Source organism: Anas acuta, chromosome 14, assembly GCF_963932015.1.
Source record: "Anas acuta chromosome 14, bAnaAcu1.1, whole genome shotgun sequence".
Classification (NCBI taxonomy): Eukaryota; Metazoa; Chordata; class Aves; order Anseriformes; family Anatidae; genus Anas; species Anas acuta.
Window position 1 is genome coordinate 865,032 of NC_088992.1, and position 14,168 is coordinate 879,199.

The following is a 14,168-nucleotide window of genomic DNA, read 5'->3' on the forward strand; positions in this document are numbered from 1 at the left end:
ACTTGAATTCAATACAGCATGGAGCACACAGGGAACAAAACGGCAGAGTAAAATGTATTTTATTAGTGATGAGCTGAGGTTGCACATGAAAGAGCCTGTTAAACATCTGACATGTTAAATGCATTATATTTCCCTTCAGGAAAGAAGTAGTCAAAGGGACAAGGCTGATGAACTGAGCTTATTAACTTGACTTGGTGGTGATGAGAGTGGTATTGACAGAAAGGCTGCAGTAGACTTCAAACACACTTCCTGAAGTCGTGAGTTGAGAGCGCTGCTTTGGCAAAAAGTGGGACCTGCTTTACGCGGGGATGCAAAGTCTGCAGCGGGAGCCTCATCGTCAGGAGCTGAGCACAGGTCAGGAGTTGAAAGCAATGAAATATATCCATCTCCTGCAGTGGGTGGGAGCTGGAGACCATCAAAGCCAGCCCCACTGTGGGCATAATCGAGGTGAGTGCTGAATCACGGGATGAAAGGGACCTGCTGGAGGAACGAGTCCGCTTGCTTGCTACCAGGAGACTATTCACAGCTCTTTAAAAGTGTGGGGAAATTGACCATCACTTCACTATTCTCCTTGCTGATTCATCTGGCTATAAACTTTTGAACAGGTTGCTTACTGCTCCACTCAGCTTATTCTCTATTAGGGTAGGTCTACAGTCAAGTGGTCCTTAATGATACACAAACATCTTAATAACATTTGTAAATTGAATCCTGGAGCTGACTGGGACTATCTCTAAGTGTCCAATGTGGAAAATAATTTCTAAAGTCCAAGGTGCCACCAAAACACCTTTACCATGCTGAAATATGTAGTATAACAATTATTATTTTTTTCTTCTTACAAAGGACTGCTCCTTTGTAGTTTTCTTCCTGAGATGGCTTCCTTAGCCTGGGAGACTACACGCCACAGCTTTTGCTTAGTATGACTCTGACCTGCTTGTGCTTGAATAATGAGTTCTTGTTATTTGTTGTTTTCTCTATGCCTCTTTTACTTTCTGTGCGGGCAACAGCTATCTAACTTCCACTAGTAACATTTTCTGTATCTCTGCAGTATCTGCCCTCATGTCCTGGATGTATGTTGTGCGCTAGTACTAGTAGTGCTTGTCTTTCATGACATCCACTTGTTGCTGGTCCCCCAAGGACCAGCAGAGAAATGCAGAGGAAATTGACAGATCTAATTTGATCACTGCTTTGTCAAATTTATACTGAAACGTGTGAAGATTTGTCCAGAAGATTTCTGCCTCTTATTACATTTCTTCACGTTAAAAGGTACTTTTTGTTTGTTTGTTTGGTTTGTTGGTGGTGGGTTTGTTTGTTTTTAATGAAGGTGAAAGAACTAAGTGAGGCAACCTGATATCTTCTACTAAGCTGTCAGTTTAATATGTTCTGCCAATGTCAATACTGTCTAGTCAAAGCACCAAATCCTGGTCGTCTCCAGGTGAACATCCCTTTTTGTGTCTGTTTGCAAGCCAGGGGCTGTGCTTTCCAGTGTGTTTCCTAAGTGGTAGTCCAATGCATGTTGTTCTTGGCCAAGTTTTCTGTGCAGTGGGATAACGGAAAGGCGTAGATCGCGGTTGTCAACTCATTCTCAGTGGAGAAAACGAACAATTGTAGTTCCTTAAATGGTGAAGAGGAATTAGTATTGCTTGTTACAGCTCTCATAATAAGCAAGGGTTTCATGGTGGAGGAGTTGCACAAACCCACCATTTCCCCCAGTGTCCATATTGGACTCCTTCCCAGGCAGTCCCGCGTCACCACGGGGCTTTGTGGGCTGCGTGGGAGGGTTCTGCTGCAAAGCTCTTCTGCTCCGACCCACGGTGCCATCTCGGTTGTCACAGAGACAGAGAAATAGCTTATCTGGGAATGTATTTCTTGGTGTGGTTTACGAAGGAAGAACTGACTCTGTCAGTTTTATGAGAGTCGTCCTTGTAAGCCTTGCCTGTGTATTGGTTTGTATGAGTGGCTTGGACTTGAGGCTTTAGTCATTAGCTCTTAAAAAATTTGTTAGCATTTGAAACTATGGCCATCTCTTCTGCAACAGAAAGCATCTTTGTTCCAATGCCTTCCCCTTTTCCCTCCGTGTTATCCCTGCTATTTTTTTCATGTTACTGCTCCTGGAGAATATTGAGGCATTCTCTCAAAAGAGATTCTTGTATTTATTGCTGAACATTATGATTACTATTGTGTAAAGAATATGTGAAAATGTTTAAATCAGCTCTTTTGCATTCACTAACTTGTATAAAGCCTTTAGAAGCATGAGAATTAAAGGGAGTGTCATTGCCTGGTCTAAGCAATAGCAGATACACTACTTTGAGGGCTAAAGGAACTTATCAGTATCTGAATTATTCTACATATAAATCATTGCCAGGAGGTCTGGATCACATGCTGAGTTTTTTGGCCTCACCCATTTGTCCTCAGTGAAGTCTCCAGAAGCTCTCCATGAGGATATCACAAAGGAAAGGATATTGAAATTTCTGGGAGGTTAAACCATACATCTAATTGTGGAAAGCACAGGCATGGTGGTACTCCATGTTAAAAATATCCGTCTGTACACTTAGGGAGGTGAAGAATCCTGTAAATCAACACCCATGTCTATTCTGTCATAGCCATACAATTTAGGGGTTACCTTAGAATACTTATAGAGATGCAGGTGTTGTTTTCCGATTTTTTAACTTTTTTGTTTTGGTAGAATTAGTATTCGCTGAATTGATGTGTATAAATTTTTGTACTTTCTGTTGCCTATGGCTATTGCACTTCAGTCTTTGATCTTGCACACTAAGCTGGTTGGAGGTTGGCCAGTACTTGGATGAGAGATTTCATACGAATTTCATGATGCTGGGGGGAGTTGTTTTTGACTGGAGATGGCACTTTCTGCTGTGAGTCAATGCTGAACAAATACCCCTGGATGGCACCAGGGTGCCTGGAATGCCACAGGCTCCATCTGTAGAGGAGACATAAAATGTGGCTATGCAATCTGATTTCCTATGAATTACACATGTCCCGGCCAAAATAAGATCTATGTAATTAATCCTGCAGTCAAAAGTTTCAGATAATGTATTATCACTATCTGTCCTAACCTATTGCTGAGGTTTTCTGTGCACAGCTGCAGCATTTCTGAGAAGGATGAAGAAGGAGATCACGTCTGTAGTCATTATGACAGCATTTATTGTTGTGTATGTCTAGTGTGTGGTGAGGTGTGCAGGTACAAAACAGGTAACCGTATAAATGTTTAGCCAGTCAAGAAAGCCTGTTAACTCCCACTTGAATAGAGACGTGGTTGTTTTTGTACACACCATGGCCCATAGACCCCTTCCTTTCCCAAAGGGACATGTAATGAATCTTGGCACAGAGGTGCTTGGGGCTGGATCCACAAATCTCTGACAGACCTGGGAAGTGCACTTTGAAGGGCTCTCTGGTGCTGCATGGGGAATGTCCTGTGGTGGGAGATTTCCCTACATGAATGTGGAAAACAGTGGTGGAAAACTGGCCATAATTTTTAAAGCAGGGACTTTTATAGCAATATTCTGCAAACGGTGTCTCATTTGCTATTAGAGAGTGACCCCTTAATCACATTGACAAGTAATCACTCACATGAGTAATCCTATTGACATCAGTTGGACTGGAGCTGCATCATTATAATTTAGCAAATAACTACTCAGTTGTTTAGAATATAAATGCTTCTAATTTATGTGGAAATTGAAGGCATTTCTATCTCATTCATTAAAGAAAACATGTTGTGAATTATCACTTACTTAACATATCCAAGGAAAGGCAGTTTCAAAGCAGCATAATGCAATAAATAGAATGAATCTTCTTTTTATTTATTTATTTTTTCAACCAATGGCTATGTGAGATTCCCAGTTAATGTTTCCTGTGTTTTTCTATTACCCAAATGGTAAACTCAAGCTGAATTTAACGCTGGCTTCTTTCCAGATAAGTCATTGTCAGTGGTGAAGACCTTTTGTTTTGAATTTACTTAGTTTATTGGTTAGAGGTGGATGACTCCAGGGTGGTCCTGCAGAGCTGCAGGAATTTATAGAGTTAATATGAGTGAGGAGCAAAAATATTTTTCTGCTGGAGATTTGCTGATACAATGCTTGGGATATTCAAAGATTGTGGACAAGCTGTAATAACCTGTTGCATTTTTTGTGGACTGGAGTATGGCTCCACTTTTTTGGAAGCCATGAAAGCCATTGTTTTGCTAAATTCTAGTTTGGAAATTGGATCTCCTCTCCTTAAACTTCCCTGCAGTTCCATGCTAGTCAAACCTTGCCTTTAGCACCTTTTCCCAAGCAGTGATCAGCATTCAGCTGCTGCCACGTTGTGCTCAGAGGACAGTCAGACTTAGTCCATGTTTTGGGGTCCTCCAGGTGGAATACTGCAATAGCCAGCACCATCACTGCCCATGTTGACTGTCTTTGCACAAGCATAATAATTTTCCCTCATTTTCAGCCTGGTGAAATATTAGGGGTTTAAATTTTTGATTAGGCTTGAAGGTGGTAGGCGTTGCCCAGATAATAGTTTTTTATGGCTTTTAAGGCAATTTAAGACAAGTACTGTTTTCCTCTGATCTGTCCATCATGAGCTCAATCCAGCATTCAGTGAGGTGGTGGGGAAGCCTTTTCCCTTGGTGCCTCTGGGGTCCCATGCGTGTGAGGGGTGCCAGACCCTGGGGTCGTGGACAGTGACCCAGGCTGAGACTGCTTGGTGTCTGGCAGCTTCAGAGCTGAGGTGAGACAGGGAAGAGCTGAGAAGCTCTTTGGGTTTCCCTCTTTCTCAGTGGGATCTCATTTTGCCCTGTGTACACTAGATAGCACGTACTGCAAAGAGCAATACCTGGTGCTGCTACCAGCTCAACTACAAGGTGTGGAGTGGGCTGGGGAAACAACAAATGTCTTCTAGAATAAAGAGAGAATGCAATGAAGCATATGAACAACAAGAAAATCCAGACCCAAGTGTGTGTAAATACATATGGCACAGCTTTTCTCAAGCCACACTTTTATTTGTTTTGGTAGCAGAGTTGGAATGCTATTTTTGTCTCTTCTCCCTTTGTTCTTATTGTGAAACACATTGTCAGAGCATTCCTAATCAGGAAGAGAGGAGTTTCAAATAAGAGATTGTCTCTTTTTCAGGGCATTCTCCCACACCTGAGAAATGGATGCATTTTTGGTAAATACTATTTTTTTTTTTTTTTTTTTAGGAAAAATTGTGTGCCAGCTGAAATTCATGCATAATTTCCTGCATAGCCAGGATAGATAGCTTAAAAAGAAATCTCTGTAGTAACACAGGAAGAAAAACAAACTGATAACTCCTGCCAGATTGATGGCTTCTTCCTTCATCTAAATCTTTATAGATTAGCATGTCTATTTTCTTTTCATGGATATGTTTGTTTGCACTATATCATCTAACCTAATCTGTAAGGGAAGTATATTTATCCTCGAGCTGTGAGGCATTTATACTGTTCACTTGTCACCAAGAATAATGGAGAGGATAGGTAAGATAATTTCAACTGTATTAAGGGCTGAGAGATGACTATAGGTATTTTGATAATAGGACACTCAGAGTGAATAAACTGAAATGCTTTTGTTACATATTAGCTAAAAATACACCTTCTGTTATGGTCTTTTTCCTGTTTTTCTTCTGTCCCACTGCTGAGCGAGGGCACCTGGTGTTGCTCAAATCCAGGTAGACATCAGTAGCCACTGTGGGCTCAGCCAAGGGACCACCAGGGTGAAAGACGGGAGGGTGCGTGAGGAAGAGAACCTCCAGTTCACAGACAGTGGTTTAGTTACAGTGACCTCAGGTTGCAATTTCCCCACAGTTCCCCCCCTCTCTTGTAAATGGCAAATAGTTCTGAAGACGGGGGAAACACCTTTGGGCACAGTCAGTGCCAGGGGTGATACAAAATTCCTGGTCACAAAGGTACTTCTGGATGGCAGTCGGCTGGGGATTTATCTCCAGACCTAACAAAGCCGATGATGTCTGAAAGCCCTCTCCCAGTCTTTATTCAGTGGGCAGCCCACGTGCAGGTAAGACTATGTTAGCTATCTGCTATTTCGTATTCAGGTGTCAAAAGAGCTTTCCTGCAGCCCTGCTGCTTTGCCAGATGCTCTCCATTTTCTGTGCATTTGATCCTTCCTTTCTAAGCATAACTCTTTGTAACTGCCTTTGCTACCTTTCATCTTACTGATTTCACAGTACTTCCACAATCATCAAGAGTGTTTTGAATTCTGATCCTGTCCTCCAAAGTGCTTGCAACCACTCCCAGCTTGCTGTCATCCACAAATTACATTAGTATCTTCTCTACTCCAGCATCTGAGCCTGTTCAGGAGCCTCCACTTCGTCTGTCCTCTCAGCTTCACAGGGGACACTAATAACCACTCTTTGATTGGTGGTTTTCAATATATTTGTAGCTACTTTATGTTAGTCTTATTTAGACTATGCTTTTTTTAGCTTTATTTATAAAATTGTTTTATGGAATTGCATATAAAATCTTGCTCACTGAGATATGCCGTACCTCATATGTCTGCAGTGATGAGGTCACTTACTCCCTCCTGTGCTCTCCCTCCCCTTCTCTGCCCAAATCCTCCATAAGTTAGACTTTTTGTTATTTATTTATTCTTGAGAAATTTATAAACTTATATTGGCTATGTCTCTTGGGCCACTGTCTAATCTTCTAGGTGATGACAACTTGATTGATGAATAATAGATTTCAGTATCTTTGCAGCTGCCAAAGGGAGTTGTAATTTCTAAATGCATCCCTTAAGATAGAAGTAGTGTTTGTCCTTCTCCACGAGTTTGTGTTTAATCAGCTCAGTTGTCTTTCCAGTATTGAAAAGCTCTTTTCATTGTAATTTATAACAGAAATATTCAGAAATAAGCTATTTACATTGTATGACAGTGTAGATTATGGGTCTAATGTTTAGAGTGCTACAGAAATTCTGTAAGTGATATTCCTGGCTCTAGAAAATTTTATTATTTAGTAGGCATGGTAGACAACTGAAAGAACTGAGAACAAATACAAAGGAAAAATAATTAAAGTGCTGAGATTTAGCTTAGTGGCACAACAGAGGTTGAGTGTTTTGGAATTTTTTGATGGAGTATGAAAAATATGGAAAAAATTAAGCTGGTCACTTGAAGATACTCCAAATTGAAAAATAATATGAAATGTAATTTTATCCTTTCAAAGACGGGGATTTTTTTATAGTCACTAAAATCCTGCCCCCAAAATTCCAAAAAGAGATTTTGTTTTGTTTTGTTTTGTTTTGTTTCTGTTATTTTGTATTATATTTCCAATGTGAAAATTGATATACCTGACTCATAATGTTAGAAAAACAAACAAACAAACAACAACTTGGGGAAAGCCAAATTCCATCTTCTACTATTACTATGAATACAAACAAAAAGTGGTTATGAATTACTTTCCATCGATAGAAGGAATTTCTTTATCCATTTATTTTACTGGAGTGTCTATTGAAATTGAAGTTCTTGATTAATGATCTGCAGGAAGTAAAGCTGAAGAAATCTGCTTTTGTAACCACAAGGAAACTCTAAAAGGATGTGGTGGCTTATACACTTACCCTAACCAAGACTGGAGATATAAAGCATGCAAACACACCTGAGCAGAACGTCATATAGAGGTAAGGGTCACTCATAACAGTGCAAAATATTACTCCTGCAACATATTTATATGGAAATGTGGCAGGTAACTTGTTCAACAACCAGGTTGTCAGGTATAATCACTAAAGAAATTATAATTCACATATAAATAGATCCAGGGTACGTGTAGGACATTCAACTTTCCTGAGCATTCATTACTTTTCAGAAACCTCTTTCTAACAAAATCATGGAGCTAGAACAGTGCAAGTGCTCATACAGAGCCTGTTAACTCTATCGTTGCTTTAGACAGATCCTCTCTTCTATATTTTTATTTACTTTCTTCCTAGGTCATTTTTTCTTGTGCATCTTATACTTCACCATACAGGATATAAATTCTCCCTTGTGCTGTTTTCTGGCCTGCACCACTCTATTCCTTTTAGCTGCTTATACTTGCAGTTACAAAATGCAGATATGCCAGACAACCACTTTGCTGTTATCTGAGAGCTTTTCTGCCTATAGGCCCATTGTATTCCTGAAATAGCACAGCTTTCCCTGCTTCAGCAGGGAAATTAAAAGGCTTTTCAAGACTGCTGTAACGTCTTATAAATCATACATCATATGGACTGTTTATTGTACACAGATCTTAACAAACTCATTTTTCACCTTGCTGGTGGCTTTCCTAAAGCCTACACACGGCATGCCACAGATGAGGCCATGGGGCCGGCTCTCAGTTACTACCTCACTCTTTTTGTTTGGCTTTTTTCAACTATTTTAGGATTACCAGTTTTGCAAGGCCCTAACAAACCTAGCCTTAGTGGTGTGGAAGATTTCACTGTAAATGGTGAATATATTTCCATGCAAGAAAGGGAAAGGTATGCAAGCAGATGGACTGCATGCGTTCCCCTTGCAGAAGCGTAGCATCTAATGAACATCTGCCTTATAAATGCATGGCTTGATCTGAAAACTCCCTGTTACTCACACAGGTACTTGCTTAATGTGCCCTCATCAAGTTCAATTTAACCTACCTGCAAGAAAATGAAGCTCATCTCAGTGCTTGGCTTGTTGCTACACGCGTGATCCAGTCTGCAGCAGTCAACTACAGCCGTAGCTTTGTGCTGACCCACAAAGAGACACAGATACAGAAAATTTGCATAGTGTGCAAAAAGTCTATATAGTAAAATTTCTCCTCTACACCCTGAGCTACTCATTCAGCCTCCAGTTCAGACAGAAACCCTCAGCTTCAGGGTTCTTGTGGCCAGGCTGGGAGCGTGAGCTGCAGCCTGCCGGGAGCACTGCTGCTAACCTACAATAAAGAAAGCATTTTTCTGCAGAAGCTCCTTCTGTGGAAAAATAGTATTCACTTGAAAATCTAATTTGCCATTGAAGAAATCTTGACCTTAAAAAGTTAATTAGTCCTATTAAGAATTTAGCAGGAAATTGTTCGCTAAGTCCTGGGCTGTCTGAGTCCTTTGGGGGTCCTCCGTTTGACTTGAGTGGGAGTTCAAGCAAATCTTTTGTCACAAAAATAACTGGAATCAATACTTAGATTTCATCCTAAAGAATGAAAAGTGTGATAATGTGTTAACTGCTATTCTGGCTTCCGATATACTTTTTGCATTATGAGAACTGATGAAGCATTTTATGAGAGAAAAGTGAAAAAATAACAACTCGAGGAGTATTCCCCTAGGCTGATGAGTACATGTGATGTGATAAAATACCATTACTAATCTCAGCTGGTGGCAAATAATGGTTTCAGAGTAAAAAGAAAAAATGAAAAAAAAAAAAAAAAGCAGACTACAACCACTTGGAAAAACATGTTGAACATAAAAGCAAAAATTGCAGATGTTACATAACGCTTTGTGGCTAATGGTCCAAAATCCTGCCAAGTATTGAACAAAGTTTTGAATGCAATTACTTCTCTATTCTCAAAAGAAAACAAACAACAACAACGCCCACCACCAGCACCAAAAGCCATTACGATGAAGATATCCAGCATTTCTGAGTGCTTATTTACAAATACATGTCTGGTTTTCTTCCTTCTCAGAAGGTTCTCTCTTACACGAAGCATTGTCCATGCTGTGTCCCTGTGCCTGCTGTGCTGCTGCTCATCCCTGCAGCTCTGCAGCCCCTCTCCTGTGGCCTGGATTTATTGCTCAGGGGGATGTGGCTGCACCCGCTGCCTTCCTGCCTGGTGACAGCAGCCCCCAGCCCCTCCGTGCTACTCCTCTGCCAGCTCCTCGGGGCTGGGGGTGCTCGGCTGGGGCTGGGGCTGGGGCTCGGTGCTCGGTGGCTCTGATCGTCTCTGGGTGCAGCAGCCCAGGAATGCTGCCTAGAAGAGGTGCTTATGGGATGCTGCAATAGTTTTTGGCCGAGCATGTATAATTAATTTAATCTTAAATCAATTTACAGTATAAATAATGAAGCACCTCTTAATGGACTTTCAGCTGGGTGAGTGTCAAGGCAGATTGCGTGGCAGGGAGAGAATGGAGAGGAACAACTTCCCCTGTTGCGCAAGCTTGTTGCAGAGCATGAATAAATCATCCTGTCTTACTGGCAACTGTTTCATACTGCTGGAAGATTTCTGAAGTTAACTTCCTTCTAATTTAACATATGCCAGCATTTTAAAAGCAGCCTCGTTCTCATAAGAAAAAGCACCTAATTTATGCACTGCTTTTAACTTTTAATAAAAGAGCATGCTTATGAGCTCTGAAAAAGAGAAATAGCTGGGAATGAAAGTCATGCTTTCCACCAACTCTGAGATGAACAGCTACAAAGGGAAGCGATCGGGACTTAACTGCATCTCCAAAGTGCTGAGAGCCCTGCAGTGCTGCTTTGAGCTTTTTATTTAATTGTATGAACTGTTCTGTTTTAAAGGCACTGGGTAAGCTCTTCCTTCACTCCCATTCAAATATTACCTCATATTTTGGGGCTGACTTTCACATTCTGTCTTTTGGGAATTTTGATACTTTTCTGCTTGGGAATGATGTTGCTATGAAGATGCTGTGTGCTGCTGCTGCTGTTCCCCTGCACTGAATGCTGCACTTCTAAGACAGTATGGAGAGTTTTCACACAATTGCATCTATTAAAATCAACCACAGCTATAATAGCAAAGCTGTTCACAGTACTTCAAATCCGTAATTTGCTCATGAATCCCAGTAAGTTTTCCATAGCTCTTGAATGTGAATGAAACAAAGATAATTTGTTTAGCAAATTCATTTATAACCTTGATTTCTCCTCTGTGGGGCACTTATCACCATACTTCACTTTGGAAGGGTTCTAGGGACTTCTCTAGGAGAAAAAGCTGGTAAATTTAGGGAGGGTGACTTTTACAAGCCAAACAGTTGATTGTTGGTTGCTTGCACCTTGATGCATGCTTGGGTGTCTCCTCCACCCTAAAACAAGGTCAGTGTGATCCTGGCTTTGGCAGGTTGCTCAGGGTGTGCCTGAGCCAGCACAACCTCTTGGTTGGTGTTGTGTTTTCTGCAAAGCTCCACTGCCCTCCTGGCTCGCAGGGCTCCTGCAGCACCTCCCGGGCACTGGGCAGCCTTCGCTGGAGACCGGAGCTGGCTGCTGGGTGTGCGTCGGGAGCTAGTTCAGAGCTTCACCTTCCTGAAGGTTTCGGCTTGAGGGTTTGAAGGGTGCACGTGATGTCGGTGACCACGCAGTGAGGTGCTGGGTGATTCGGGTGAATGAGGCCGGTGAGGAGGGAGGGAGCTCACGCTGCTGCCCAGGCAGACACTGCTCGGCTTCGGTGCTGGCTGTGCTCTGTGCTGGCATTGCAGGGCACGGCAGCCGAGCCGAGGGCTGCAGAGCTCAGTGTCTGTCTGCCCACTGCCCACCGGGAAATTCAATCCTCTCTGCACCGTTGTCTGTAATGAAGGCTTCAGTCACCTTGGCTATTTAGAGTCGTCCCTAAATCTAAAAAGAAAGAGATTGGTTTAGATTCCTCCTCAGAAAATAGCTGCTTGCGGTAAGTGTCATGTTATAAATAAATAAGGAAATCCCCATGTTATTTCACAACAGGAAATATTGTGTTCTGAACAGCTAGAGTCCCAAAATCAGATTTTTTTTTTTTTTTTTTTTTAAACAAATATGGTATTTTTAATGGTCAAATTTACAAGATTGATCAAGGTTATCAGGAGAGTGAGTTTAGCTTTGTGTGTTGTAAACTCAGTTAGTGCTGCCCTGCTACTGACTTTTTGTCTTCTTGTTTCTTTGTCTTCTTGTTTTACTTAAATACAGGCAACCTCCCCACAATGAATGGCTCTGAGCCCAGGCATCCCTTTGTTGCGGTATCAGGAAAAAAACAGATAGATGTTGCCATTTGCCTAGGTAAGATAAATAATGATTAGGAGGTGGGTTTCTCATCTGAAGATGGATTGAGCAATAGAAGCCATTCTCTCTTGAATTTCTCTTTTCAGGTGACTGAGAAGCAATTTCAAGCAACAGGGAAGATCTGCCCTGGTACTGTTCATCACTTTGTTACTAGCAGAGAAATTAGTCACGATGTAAATAAATAATGGAGGGATTGTAAAAGGCGGAGTGATGCAGCACTTTTCTCCATCTTTTGATTGCTGCCTTGCAGAAGCCATTGCCATGGAGAAGTGCAATCTGCGGCGCGGTAGCTTTCCTCTGCAAAAAGATGGCAGCATGGTTAGGCACATCACCTTCTGTGAATGCCTCCCAGTTTTATAACCAGAATGCCCTTCTGATTTTAAAAACAAATCTTTTAGCAGCTTGTAAAGGGCTTCTCCCTCCGATCACCATATCCCCACACCTCTGCTGCAGGAGGCTTTCTTTTCAGCTTCCTTCTGGTTTCCTACGGACTGGAAAGTCCAGAGGTGCAAAACAGCTGTGAAAGTGGTAGCACATGCTGCATCTCCACAAGAGCATGGCTGGGAATTTGTAACTTTATTTTGAATCCAATTTTGCAGGTTAAAAGGATGAAAGTGCACTGTGTAAATATTCAAGGTCTGCATGCCTCTCTGGATCGAAATTGTTGCAAAATTAAATTTCATTTATTAAACCAGAGCATTACTTCTGTTGAGAGACCACCACCGCTTCTCCCCAGAAGTATGCTTAAAATTTTCCATGGTCTTTTGAGGTACCAATAAGTTATTCTTAATATTTGCTGCTTTGTACTTCCATATATACTGTTTGCTTATATTAACGGTAAGCATGTTCTCTGCTTTCTGTAACTGCTACCAGCAGAAACTTCATTTCTGAGAGCCAAACAACACAAGTCCTGGGGATTTCAGCTTGAGGAAAACAAATCTTATACACACAAGAGTGTTTTGTAGGCCTAGAGCACAGCTATCTGTCACTTAATAAAAGATATATCCTGCGATTTTTTGGTCTGCAGACAGACCCGAATAGAGGTTTGTGGTTGTGCCTGAGCTTGGTGCCATGCACACCTTTCCAGTTTAGCTTCCTTTCCATTTCAAGGTCATGGGAAAATTCCTTTTGCTGCTCCTTCCACTTCATATTCATTCATCATTTCATATGGTAACTACACAGAGTGGTGTCATGTGTTGTGCAGCTCAACCACACTGAAAGCTGCCAAAGTTAAAAATCAATTTTTTCTCTGAACCAGAAACAAGGAGCTGTTTCTTATCACACTTCAAGAAAGTGAAAAGTAGAACTAGTTCAAAAGCTGTGGGTTTTAGTTTTCCCATTCCTCATATGTCCTTGGGAATTCAGAAACTTTTTGTGATCATTTTAGACTGAAAGCATGAGCTTTTGATGATTTCCTTAGAAAAACAACCTTAAAATGCTGCTCAATATATAACCAATAGCATAATTTGAGAGGTCACTAAATCATGTTCCTGTACATCACTTCTTTTTGTTTCTACCACTACCCATCCTGAACAGGAGGAGCAGTTGTGTGACACTGGGGGCTGGATGATGGAAATTCAGCCCAGATTTGGCATTTGAATTTTCTTGTGTTCCAGAGTTAAGCAGAAATGAATGCTAAAAGTCACTTTAACTAATGTGTAGGATGCTTTTCCTCACTGTGATCTGTAGCTGGTGGCTTCACAGGTAATGCCAAAGGGCTTGATCCCAGAGTTAATAAAGATCCAGACATTTATTGATTTATCTCTGTTGTTCTCTCTGATAAACAGGTCCCTTTCTGAATGAAAAGCATTCTTCCTGCTGAGACAGAAAGTGATTGTGATTGAAAGCACTTGCGACCCTGAAACATGACAGTTTGGGAGGTGGTTTTTTTTTTTCAGTTAATGAGATTTTTTTTTTTCTCAGTCAACTGGCTGGATGCCAGTGAAGCTTGATCCTTGGTCCTCTATTCTCTGCAGGAGCTGGTAGCTGGTGCCTCCTCCAAAGAGGTGACACACAGAGTCAGAGGGGAGTTCAGATCCGTGTAGTGTGGCATTGCTGCAGCCCTTCTGCACATCTCCAGCTCCCCATCATGCTGTTTCAAGGAAGCACACGTGTCATTCTCCTAGGTACTAAGGTGCCTGGAGGAGAATGTTTCCATCCAGTCTCTTGCTTAAGTAGAAAAGTTTATTTAAATAGGTCTTGGATGTGACTTATCAGGTTTATGCTTTAGAGACCCTGCA

The 14,168-nt window shown here is 41.5% G+C and overlaps 1 long non-coding RNA gene across 1 annotated transcript in view; it reads left to right on the forward strand.

Annotated features, from left to right (window-relative positions):
* LOC137864331 (uncharacterized) overlaps positions 1-13,687 on the forward strand; it is an 83,277-nt gene extending 69,590 nt beyond the window's left edge. The window contains exons 10-12 of the long non-coding RNA XR_011101424.1: positions 140-7,634; positions 11,836-11,925; positions 12,015-13,687. This is a non-coding gene — a long non-coding RNA (uncharacterized lncRNA). The remainder of the gene's footprint in view (positions 1-139; positions 7,635-11,835; positions 11,926-12,014) is intronic.
* The last annotated feature ends 481 nt before the right edge of the window (positions 13,688-14,168 follow it).